Source organism: Chrysochloris asiatica, unplaced genomic scaffold (genome assembly GCF_000296735.1).
Source record: "Chrysochloris asiatica unplaced genomic scaffold, ChrAsi1.0 scaffold00004, whole genome shotgun sequence".
NCBI classification, from domain to species: Eukaryota; Metazoa; Chordata; class Mammalia; order Afrosoricida; family Chrysochloridae; genus Chrysochloris; species Chrysochloris asiatica.
In genome coordinates, this window is record NW_006408522.1 from 14,374,856 (window position 1) to 14,387,620 (window position 12,765).

Here is a 12,765-nt window from a genome sequence, read left to right on the forward strand (position 1 = left end):
GAACCCTACCCAGAGAGGCAGCGATCCCAGAGATGGAGGCAGAGATGAAGATGCGGAAAGATATGCAGTTGGAGACTCAGGACCCAGGGAGGGAGAGGGCCTGTGTGCTGACTACCGGAGGGGGGTAGGGTGGGAAAGCAGGCTTATAAGATGTACCCATTCATTGATTGGTGATGCGTGGAGGGGACTGTAACCATGGCAATGAAACAATATATGATAGGATGAATGTAAAACTGATGTTCTCCCATGTAAACTGTCACATAATTCACAATAAAACTTTAAAAAACATAAAAAGAGAGACTTAGGTACCACCCGCTGTTGAAAGTTTACCTTACACCACTTCATTTTTACAAAAGACGTACATTAACACCTTTCTTCATTAACTGTGAGGAATTCAAATAGTTATGAAAAATGACTAAAAGAGAAATTAGCATTCAGTGTTTAACAGTGAGTTATGTGCTCCAATCAACGAATAAGGTGGCCAAACTCCTTCCCTGGAACTGCACTCAGTGGGTATCTCTGCATCAAGCCATCGTAGCTATGCACTGGGTCTGTGAACACTATATGCCAGCATTATTTAGGCTTTATGTGTAATTTGATATGATTTTGTTGGTTATTTTTTGGGCCTTGGAACACTCAAATATTTTCCCTGTATAAATTAATGGTAACTGTTTCTTTACTTTATGCCATTTCCACATATGGAAGATTTCAAAGGAACACTTTCTTTTCGGCTAGCAGGAGAATCCCGTAAGTGAAATACCTTGTGTTTCATTTTCTTTTCCCCTAGTATGGGACTGAGTCTAGAATGGAGGATTCATTGACATTTAGATAACTATAAAGTAAACTGTGTCAATCATTACAGGTGCACAGATAGCGATAGGAACGCTAACTAGCCTCCTGTCCTAAACCTAGTGTCTGGTGGGTAACTTGGAGGCTGAGGGGTCTGGAAACCATAGTTTAAGTGGAGCAGAGCAAGAAACTGAGTGAATTTAGCTTTAAGACTCCGAAGCTCAGCCAAGACCCACACTAACTTCAAACATGTTAGGTTGAAAGGGGATCAGAAATATTTAGGCGAGACTGGAGCAATGGGGGGAAACTGCTGAGGCAAATTTTCTATTAATATGTAAAAGAATGGTTGAACAACCCTAGCTTCCAACAATTAATGAACGGCTGCATATAATCATGAACTTCTCACCAATGAAAAAATCTGAACAAGGACCTCTGAGATAGGGAAATTCATAAAACAGAACTCAAAGACTCCATAAACGTTCTTGCAATTACAACTGCGTAACACTCAGTGGTGGTGGTGGTGGTGTGCCGTGGAGTCGGTTCCAACTCATAGCGACCCTGTACAGGGTTTCTGAGGCTGCAAATCTTTACAGGAACAGAAAGCCTTATCTGTCTCCCATGGAACCGCTGGTAGTTTCAAACTGCTGACCTTGAGATCAGAAGCCTGATGCTTAACCACTGTGCTACCAGAGCTTCTTATAACACTCCATAGTAAAATAAATGTGTATTTCTTTTTAATTCATTCAACATGAAGGAAGTTTAATAGTCACTACAATGTTATATTGGGACCTAGTGTAGTGCTGTAGAATAAGTATTAGGCTGCTAACCGCAAGGCTGACGGTACAAACCCACCAGCCACTCCTCAGAAACCTTATCCAGGGTGACTACAAGTCAGAACGACACACAGCAACAATTGTTATCTGTTAGTTCATGGAAATGCTTGCACACGGCTGTTTCAAATCACTTGTCCACTGGGTCATTGACCTCACAACACATAAAATTCCAATTCAGGCCTCAACAAAATTACAGATTGTCACACAAAGTGATGATCCTTCAAGGTTACTTAAGAACACTTGAGTCCACAAATACTAAGTGTCCTATCGCTGTCATTTGTGTCTTTTCACTCAGTATTTTCTCCACACTTCCACACCTACTTCAAGTTCCCTAACAAAGCCCTCTTATCAAACATCTTTTGTTACACTTCTGGTGCGGTGCTATAGGATTAGCACTGGACTGGGAACCACGAGGTCAGCAGTTCAAATCCACCAGCTGCTCCTCGGAAGCCCTATATACAGGGTCGCTATGAGTGGAGTGGACTGGACAGCACTTAACTACAACAACAGCAAGTAACAGAAACAAAACAGCTTACATATGTAAACGTTGGCCACTAATTAAAGGGAATCAAAACGTGGGAAGTCTAGGTCTAATATGATAAGACCATTTTTCTGCGTCACCACCCTCAATATAGCATCTGGAGCTCCAGCTAGGACAACCTCATTCCAGGGAATGGCAAAAAGACGTAAAGTCCAGACGAAGGGGCCCTTTCCTCTTAAAGTACTATCCTGGGAATTACACAGAGCATTTTCACTTTTATCTCAATGGCTGGCCAGAATTAGCAACATGGCTCTATACATACCTATAAAGGAGAAAGGAAATAGAGTTTTATAGACAAATGATCTGTCTCCAAAGAGAAGGAATAGTTCCTAAACTACACTCTGTCTCGTTTACATCCTGAAGGAAGAGCCGAGTTCATTCCATAATAACATATGAGAGCAACTCTGATTGTTGTTGTTGTTGTTGTTGTTAGGTGCCATCAAGTTGGTACAGATTCATAGCAACCCTATGCACAACAGAACCAAACACTGCCCGGTCTTGGGCCAACCTCACTATTGTTGCCACACTTGAGCCCACTGATGCCGCCACCCTGTCAATCATCTCGCTGGGGGGTTTCCTCTTTTTCTTTGACCCTCAACCTTACCAAACATGATATCCTTCTCCAGTGACTGGTTCCTCCTAACAATATGTCCGAAGTATGAGAGACAAAGTTTGGCCATCTGGGCCTCTAAGGAGAACTCTGGCTGCACTTCTTCCAACACAGATCTATTGGTTATTCTGGCAGCTGGTTCTTCTGGCACTTTCAATAGTCTCCTCCAACACCATAGCTCAAAAGCATCAATTCTTCTACAGTCTTCCTTATTTACTGTCTAACTTTCGCATGCATATGAGATTATTGAAAATACCATGGCTTGGGTCAGGTACACCTTAGTCCTCAAGCTGACATCTTTGCTCTTCAACACTTTAAAAAGGTTTTGTGTAGCAGATTTGCCTAATGCAGTACGGACCTACTTAAATTGTGTGCTAACCTCTAAACCAATCACCATGGTTGCTATTGTTGTTAAGTGCCAGCAGGTCAGTTCTGACTCATAACGACCATGTAAAGTGTTTCCCAGGAGCTGCTGATGAGCTTGAACCCCTAACCTTGAGGTTCAAGCCGACCTTGCAACCCAGCACATTAACCCACAGCACCACACCAGCACTCCATCACCCTGGTCGTTGTTAAGTACCATGGAGTCGGTTCCGACCCATAGTGATCCTGCCCAGGGTTTCCGAGGCTGTAAATCTTTATGGGAGCAGAAAGCCTCATCTTTCTCCCACAGAACAGCTGGTAGTTTTGAAGTGCTGACCTTAAGGTTCGCAACCCGATTCATAACCACTACGCAGATGGAATACACTCAGTGGCTCAAACCGAGATTATAGGCTCTACCACTAAGGCATGGAGTCTAAGGTAGATCCTATGATCTGAGAATGGGGGAGAGGTGGATCTCCAAATGGAAAGCAGACCATTGCTAGAGTAAGGGAGAACAATTGCTGGGGGGTAAATAATGTTCACCACAATATAGAAAATATTTTACTACAAAAAAAAATCAGGATTATGCCATATACATGATCTAGCAGTTCTGCTTCTTTTCACTTAATTCTAGGTCATGAACCTTAATCCAAATGTCAGCAAAACTTGTTAAAAGCATGACTTTTCATAGCTACACGGTATTTAATTATATGGATGGAGTCCTGGTGTAGCGCTATGGGTTCATGTGCCAAACTGCAAAGCCGTTTGAACTTCACAGTTGGAGGTTCAGGCTCACCAGCTGCTCCTGGAAAACCCTATACAGGGTCAGTATGGGTCGGAACCGAATCAACAGTACTTCACAACAACAACCATCATTTATAAGGAGCCGTGGTAGCCCAGTGGGTTACAACACAGGCTGCTAACAGCAAAGTTGCCGTTACTGTTGTGTTGTAAGTGCCACTGAGTTGGTTCCGACTCATAGCGACCTTGTACTGGGTTCCCAAGGAGCAGTTGGTGAGTTTGAACCACTGACCTTGTAGTCCAGTGCATTATCCTACAAGGTCAGCAGTTTGAATGAACCAGCAACTCCATGAGAGAAAGATGAGACTTTCTGCTCCCATAAAGATTTACAGTCTCAGGAACCCTATACAGAGTCACTATGAGTTGGGACTGACTCTGAGGCTCACAAACACCAGCACCTCCATGATAATTTATGTGAAAAGTTCATACTTTGGAATATTTAGGTCACTTGTAATGTTTTATTATACATATTCCTGAGATACACTACCTTATATGTGATGGTTGCCTATATCCTTCATAGAATAGAATACAATGTTGTATATGTATTGTTGTTGTTGTAGGAGCTGTCAAGTTGACCTATAGGACACAGTGAACTGCCCTATAGGGTTTTCTAGGCTGTGATATGAGGGGGCTTCTTTTAATTCCATTGTTCCACAAACTTTTTGAAGCCCCATTATATTTACGGGACTAGATTGCCAAGTCTTTCTCCCACAGAACCACTGGGTGGGTTTGAATTGCCAACCTTTCAGTTAGAAGCAGAGTACTTAACAATTATACCAGCAGAACTTATTAGGAATTACATAGATCTTTGAGACGACAGAACAACTGCCAAGTGGACACCAAAATATCCAAAGAACATTCATTCCCTTTTCATCAAAATCAGCGTCTTTCAATCAAATCGCCAAAAGTCTAGGAACTCAATTCTCCTTTCTCCCCCTTCATATTAAGTCTCAGACAGAGACACAGACCTGAAGATGGAAACAATAAAGGTAGGGGAACAGTCCAGCCTGTGAATTTCCCCAGAGTCCTCCTATAAGATGGGTCAGGATCTGGCCGAGAGGAACACGTACCTCCACCAGGAAGCCTGGAGATTTAGCAGCCTCCCAGGGCCTTGCAGCCTGCTGAGAGATCCACTGCCTACCAAATTGGGGATTCAAATTCATTCTCCAACTCCAATTCTGGCCTCTGGAGAAAACGGCTATTTCCTGCTTACTGAAAGATTTAATAAAAATAGTTTGCCTTGACAAATAATTTCCATACTCTGAAACTACATCCAGAGACGTGTTTTGTAGAAAGGCTACATAAAGATTCCTCCCGCTCACCCACGCCCCCACATACACACCTGACAGCATTCTGGAGGATTCCTGGTAGCACAGTGATTAAACACTCAACTGCTAACCAAAAGGTTGGCAGTTCTAATCCATCAGCTGCTCTAGGGGAGAAAGATCTATCAGTCTGTTTCTGTAGATAATTACCACCTTGAAAACCCTATGAGGCAGTTTTCCCCGACAGCAGAGGTGTGAGAGCAACTCAGACCATTTTGTTCATTTGTTTGACAGCATCTTAACTTGTACCCAACTCTATTTCATCTGTGTAGAACACATGACCTCTAATTCGAGACCCCCATGTTCTGAGCAGTAAATAAGCTAGTGAAGGCAAAATTCTCAATCTAAGCCTTATCTACAAAACCAGCAACGAATCAAATTCTAATCACTCAGTCTCAACTTGGGACTTTAAAAATATCCATCATATCCTAGATAAATAACAACAACAAAAGTGAATTTGGTAACAGCCAATGACCTATCGTTACCAATGTTAGAGAATTCTAAGTTCTTAGGATTCCTAAAAATATTTGAGGAACCAGAAATGTATTGTAGGCCACGGCCATTAAGCCAATTCTGGCTCACAGTGACCCTCTGGGCAGAGTTATTATAACTGCTCCTTTGGATGTAAATCTTTCTGGGAATAGACAGCTTCACCTTTCTCCCAGAGAGCAGTTGGGTTTGAACCACCGACCTGTGGTTAGCAGTCCAATGCTTAATTCACTATGCCAACCTGTGTGCCAGCCCTGGGTAAATGTTCCCATTAAGTATCATTACGGGCACAGGAAAAAACAAAAACAAACCAACTTTTCTTTTTAATAACTTTTTTGGGGGGCACAGCACACCTGAAAATAAGTAATGTTGACTCAAGGCAAAATTAATTAGGAAGGCTGAATAAACTCGAGAAGAAACAGTCTGTCTTGCCTTTCAGTCCTAGTTCTCTATCCTCACCATTATTCACCTTTTCCTTTCCCTATGTAAATCTTTGTAATAGTTGCCATTTTCACAGAGAGAGAAATAAAATTCTGGGATGCTAAACTCTGGTTTATACTTTTGTTTAGATCACCTAATATGGAGTCCTGGTGTGGCACTGTAGGATAAACACTCAACCTCAAGGTTGGTTTGAACTGCAAGGTTGGTGGTTCAAACTCACCAGCCGCTCCTTGAAAACCCTGTAGAGAGGGTCACTGTGAGTCAGAACCGATTTGATGGCACTGAACAACAACAACAATATAGAAGAATCCCGGTGTGGTACTGTAAGATAAGCACTGGACTGCTAACCTGAAGGTCAGCAGTTCAAAATCACCAGCCGCTCCTAAGAAAACCCTATACAGAGTCACTATGAGTTGGAACTGACTCGATGGCACTTAACAACAACAATAACATGGGGGAAGTACAGAACCTTGATTTGGGTCAAATTCCTCGATCAGATCTATCTCCTGATGGGAAACGAAGTTCCAGGCTTCAAAACAGTTGGGCCTAACCTTGCCCTGCCATACCAGGAAAGCAGTGGGTTCCACAAGCTCACCCCTCCTGGCCAGTCTGAGTCTAACTCACCCTCATTTCCGATTCCAGTGCCCTGACTCAACTGCTATGAATTCCTAGATTCCTGGTGCCCCTCACTCTGACCTGGTTTGCTGACTTACCTTGGCAGATCCTTTGATTCCTTTAGAACAGGGGTGAGGAATCTTTTTCTGCCAAAATTTATACCACCATTCGCAGGCCATACGATATTATCAATTAAAAATTAGCCTTCTATATTTGGTCAAACACTTAATTAACTTACCCCTAATGCACTGAACTGGAAGGTCAGCTTGAACTATAAGATCGACGGTTCAAGCTTACCAGCCCTCTCCTTGGAAACCCTATACAGGGTCACTATGAGTCAAAATCAGCTGGACAGCACTTAACAACAACACTGTGGTGGCTGCAACTGTGATTGTGTTGGCAGGGCCAGACCAGATGATTTACTGGGCCTTGTATGGGCTACAGGCTGGACGTTCCCCATCCCTGCTCTAGAAGGTGGCTATTAGACAATTAAGAAATCTTAGCAGGACTGAGGCAACAGATGATATGGCAGGCAGCTAAGCACCTATTAAATCATCATCCAATAGGCTGCGGCCATTACAGTGTATAGAGACAATTTAGACATGTCACCTAAAAGATGTGCCATATATATCATGCCAAAGGAATAATCCAAAATATAGATTTACTTTTTCTACTCTGTAGCTCTATGTATTTTTTAAGTTATTTTAAATCAAGTTTTTCTAACACTCATTTTACAAATATAATTATTATACAGAAAAGTTCTACCAAATTATGATTTGAATGCAAAGAACCCTTAAATGACAAATAGTATGATACTCCACAAATCCTGAATCACTTTTTTTTAATGAAAAAAGTTGGGTTTGCAAACCACCTAAAAGGATATATTGTCATTTTATATATATAGCCAGCATGTACCAAGACAAATCAAAACTTGAACCATTAAAAAAATAAACAAACAAACCTCATCAAATTAAAGAGAACTAAAATCATACAGAGGCTGTTTTATGACTACAATGTTATCAAAATAGGAATTAAGAACAGAAAGAGAACAGGAAAATACACAACACCTAGAAATTAAACAAACCCAACTCCACTGTCATTGAGTAGATTCCGACTCACTGCTCCCCCAGAGGACAGAGTGGGACTGCTCCTTAGGGTTTCTGACACTGACCGTCTCAGGTTTCTCCTGTAGAGCAGTTGGAGGGTTTTAACCACCCAATGCTTAATTAACTATGCCACCAGCACTCCTTGAAATTAAACAACACACTTCTAAAAGTCATGGGTTGAAGAGAAAGCTTTTCTAAAGAGAAAAAAAATACTTGAACTAAATGAAAACAAAAATACCCAACATATCACATTTGTGGTACACAGCTACAGCAGTGCTGAGAATGAACTTTGTATCACTAAATTATAAATTTTAATTATCAAAGAAGTTCAAAACCAATCATGCGAGTTTCATCTCAAGAGCCTAGAAAAACAAAATAAACCCAAAGCAAGCAGCAGAAAAGGAAATAACAAAGATAAGTGTAGAAACCAGGGACAATGAAAATGAAAAATCAAGAGAGATCAATGAAGCAAAAAGCTGAGTTTTATTAAAGCTGATTTTTTTAAAAAAGGTAAATAAAATTGGAAAACCTCAGCAAGACTGAGAAAGAAAAAAGAGAAGACACCAATTATCAGTATCAGGAATGAAACAAGGGATATTAACATAGACTCTGAAGACAGCAAAAAGGTAATAAGAGATACTACAAACAATTCTACAAAGATTAAAATATGGACAACTTAGGTGAAATGGAAAGATTTCCCCCAAAAGCACAACCACAATTGACCCACTATGAACGATATCAATTAAACAGTGGTGGAAACTGACTACCCCAATATCAACATCCCGGCTGTGGGATTGGACTTTAAAAAAACGTGTCTTTGAGGCAATTCTGACTCTTAGTGGCCCTATGGGGCAGATTTAATCCCCTAAGGTTTCTAAGACTGTAAATCTTTATGGGAACAGGCAGCCTTATTTTTTTCCCATAGAGAAGTTGGTGGGTTTGACCTGCTGACCTTAAGGTTAACAGCGCAATATTTAACCTACTGTACCATCGGCATTGCACTATAGCTTGTAAAATGTTAAGAGCATGCAGGTTTTATCTGTATTATTTTGTACAACTAAATGTACATCTATGATTATCATAACATAAAATATTTAATTTTGAAAAATCCCTTTCTAAACTATGTCCTTCACTCTTTTCTTTTTACCCAAGTCTTTCCTGATTGCTGGCTCAATTAACAGACATACTAGTGTTTGAGCTGATAATGCCCGAATACAAACAGAAGACATTTAAAGTATACCATTCTTCAAGAGAGATTTATAAGCAAAAGAAAACCTAGGATCACATATAAAAGAAAGCTGATTTTAAGAGGAAGGGAGATGGTCCCAGCCCAGCTGATGAGGAACAAAGTCCTAGATCCACCAAGGAAATGCTACAAGCTCCCAGACAGATCAATGGGAACCAAGAATATGCCCGCCCCCTCTTTAGTATAAATTTAGTACAAATTCTCATTGGAGCATAATTTTGTTTTTTAAAAATTGAAATTTTCATTCTCAAAGATGGGATTTGGGTTGTTAACATTTTTCTTTTGGTGTCTCCCCAGTTCATCAAACTTGTCTCCAAAGACCATAGTAGCAGCTACACAACTAAATGACCAACCTGGGCCTCTTCCTAACAGCCAGATAAATGATACTAGTGACTCTTTTACACATTAAATTCAATACTCTCTACGGACAGAGAGAACCTAGATGCATGAAACATAAAGATTATCTACGTTGGGTGACCAAGTTTCACTTAGCCTCTTCTAGATTCTCACATCTCACATTTTACTTACAAAGTAAGTAACTACGTATTTCTAATACTGCAATTCCACCAATGTTGGTTGCCACAGCAGTTTATCTAGGATAACACCCCTGAAGTTGACATTTTACCTGGCATAATAAGATAGCTCGTAGTTTATATTCCATCCTACGCTATTTCCTTCTGACCTATCTGTTCTCCCTTTTTTCTCTATATCTTTGGTTCAAACTTCTAACTCCTCTCTCACCTCCCTATGCAACCAACTTCCTCATTTCCTGTCCATGCCACCTCCCATCCTACTGCTCTCCCCGTGACATCTTTTCTCTTTCCTGACTCCACTGATGTTCATCATGCCTATCACATTTCCAACTGCCTCCATCCTTTCACCTTCTTCTACCCTGATTTTCTGTATAGTAGGACACTGGTCCCAAGCCCTAGCCCTCTCCCTCCTAGCTCCTGTCCTCTTTGTTCAGCCCCTCCTTTCTTCTTGCTTGTTTCATTTCCACACCCATTCTCCACACATTCCCATCTTGAGCCAACTACCTTCTCCAAAAGTACACGTGTGTTTACAAAGCATGTATCTGTTGGCTGGATAAAACAGCCAGCCAGTGTAGTGGAAAAAACAATAGATCAGGAACCAAAATGCCGGATACTAGAATCAGCTCTGACCCAGTCATTTCACATTCCTGGAGGACTTGTGGGGAAAAGGAGCACCTAGACTTTTTTGATGCTTTAAAGGTCCTGACAGGAAAATAACGGAACTCCTACTTCGGAAAGCAATGTGTGCAACCTCACATATCTTAATTTAGATAACTCCCTAATAAAGTAAAAAAATAATAATAATAAAATAAATCTACCTTTCACCAAAACCCTAACCAAACCCACTGCTCTGCAGTCAATTCCAACCCTGATGCTGGTTTTCTTTCAGGAAAAGGAGAAAAGAATGTTGCTGTTGAGAGAGGGCCCTTCCAATGAACGTGCCATCTGGAAAGGGAAGTACAAGAAACTAGAAGTTTAATCCCTTTAAACTTCTCATGGAACCTAAGGAAAAAGTGTTAAAAACTACTTAAGAAAAAGGAATGTGAGTTTAAAATAAAAAGAGCAGAGGTGGGGACTAGGGGAAGGCTCTCCACCTGCCTGCCACACTTTGTTGTTGTATGCAGTCCCCAGAGAATTGCCTAGGTTGAAATCTTAACAGGAGCAGCCTGCCAGGTCCTTCTCTTGAGGAACTGTAGCTGGTGGGTTTCAATCACCAATGTTTCCGTTAGCAGCCAAGCGCGTATCCACTGAACTATCAAGACTATTTTCTCATACCTGCCCAAGTCCACATGTTGTTCTGTTGTCTCTCCTACAGGATTTCTTAATCACTGAGGCCTTTGTTCTCTGCCCCCTGACCTTGTGTGACATCGCTGACTTTAAAGCTCTGTGAACACTGAAGACAATGTCCAGACAGCTGTCCACTGTGGCTGCAAACAGAGCCGGATGTATATGAAGGTCAGATGTAAACTCAGGGAGAGGATCAACTTCTCAACAAAAAGTGATTTCTGTGTTATAGTTAAATGCCCAGCCAGCCTTGGACTAAGGCCTACCAGAGTTTTGTCAAGGTCATAACCCATGGCTGCACAGAGGAACAGTAAATTATTAACCCTGGTTCTCTAACGGACCTGAATCAGCCACCGAGTTCATCACCTCCCAGCCACACTTCCCTACAAATTCAGCAGCAGGAAGGTTCATGGTAAACAACACAGTCGTGTGATCGTGGTTTGAAGGGTCACTAAGACAGATATGGCAAAGGTACTGAGTTAGAGCTACGAGCGAACCTGTTTACAGCAGGAGCAGCTAGAAACAGGACAGGATGCCTTGCATCTTGGGGATCTCAGAAACCAAGTAGTGAGGAAGCAGTGGGAATCTTCATCTCAGAAGGTATGAGAAGTCACAGAGACCTAGAAGACAAATGCCTGGCCTGGACAGAGAGGTCCGTGCAGATCAGACAGCAGGTGAGCTTGAAGCAGCATACAAGTGCTTTTCATTTGGTACATGCTGGACTCAAGTTCAGAGTCCTATTTAAAGACTTTCCCAGGTGGACTCTGGACAACAAGCCCGCTGTCCATTTTCTCCAGCTTAGTAATGGCTCTTGCTCCAAAGCCATGAAGAACTCAATGTTTTCCAACCAACGTCTCAGGCCTTTATGTCTTCTCTGCACAGCCATCTAGCCAAGCCTTTTCCTGGTTGACATTCCCCAGAGCAAACATGGTCAGACTCTTGGACAATGCAGGGATGGATATAACAATATTTTAACATCCTCCCACACCACATCTGCCTGAGTAGTTTCAGACCCATCTTTAATGCCACTCTCCTGGATTCTGTCATTTATTTGTTTCACTTTATCCCTAGCCTTGCTCTAAAATGTCTTTGAAGCACATCCAGCCTTTTTTTTTTCTTTCTAATTATAAGTATACTCAAAGTCTCCTTAAATTCCAACACAGCCAGCATTTCTTCTCTCTAGACCACACACTCAAAAAACATGTGCAGAAATTTAATAAACAAAAGAAAAAGGGAGTAAGTGTTAACAGGAGAAGAATGTGTGTTTGGCCATATACTCTCTCTTAGTCTTCAAGTCTCCCAAGGATAAGGCTCATCCACATCTTTGGAATTTCCTGAGGAAAGGAACAAACCTCTCCCCTGACCCACCCCAACTCCTAATCAACACTGACAAAATAGCACTACATTATTCATTACTGCATTCATTGCTACCGGTCACACTGTGGAACAAACACCTTGACCTTTATTTTGCCTTTCATGAAACCAACCTAAGAGCTCTGGCTCAGACCAGCTCACCTCCCCAGTGATCACCAGAACCAGAAGGATTTTTCCATTGCATCTGACTCTGACTTGTTCTTATGGACTTTCCCAAGTCTTAACGTGTGGTCAGCACCAAAAACACATGACTTACTCTGTAGGTCAAAACTCCTAAACTATAACTAATCACTTCGGAGGCAACCTACTAATTTAATGGTTTCCATTTCAAACCATCCTTCACCAACAATGTGCATAAAATCCACTTACACCAGCCCAGAGTCTCCAGTATAGAAAGTATTAAAAACCATGACCA

General features: G+C 41.5%; 1 protein-coding gene across 1 annotated transcript in view; it reads right to left on the bottom strand.

Annotated features, from left to right (window-relative positions):
- CGNL1 (cingulin-like 1) overlaps positions 1–12,765 on the bottom strand; it is a 155,220-nt gene that overhangs the window by 92,572 nt on the left and 49,883 nt on the right. The window lies entirely within an intron of this gene.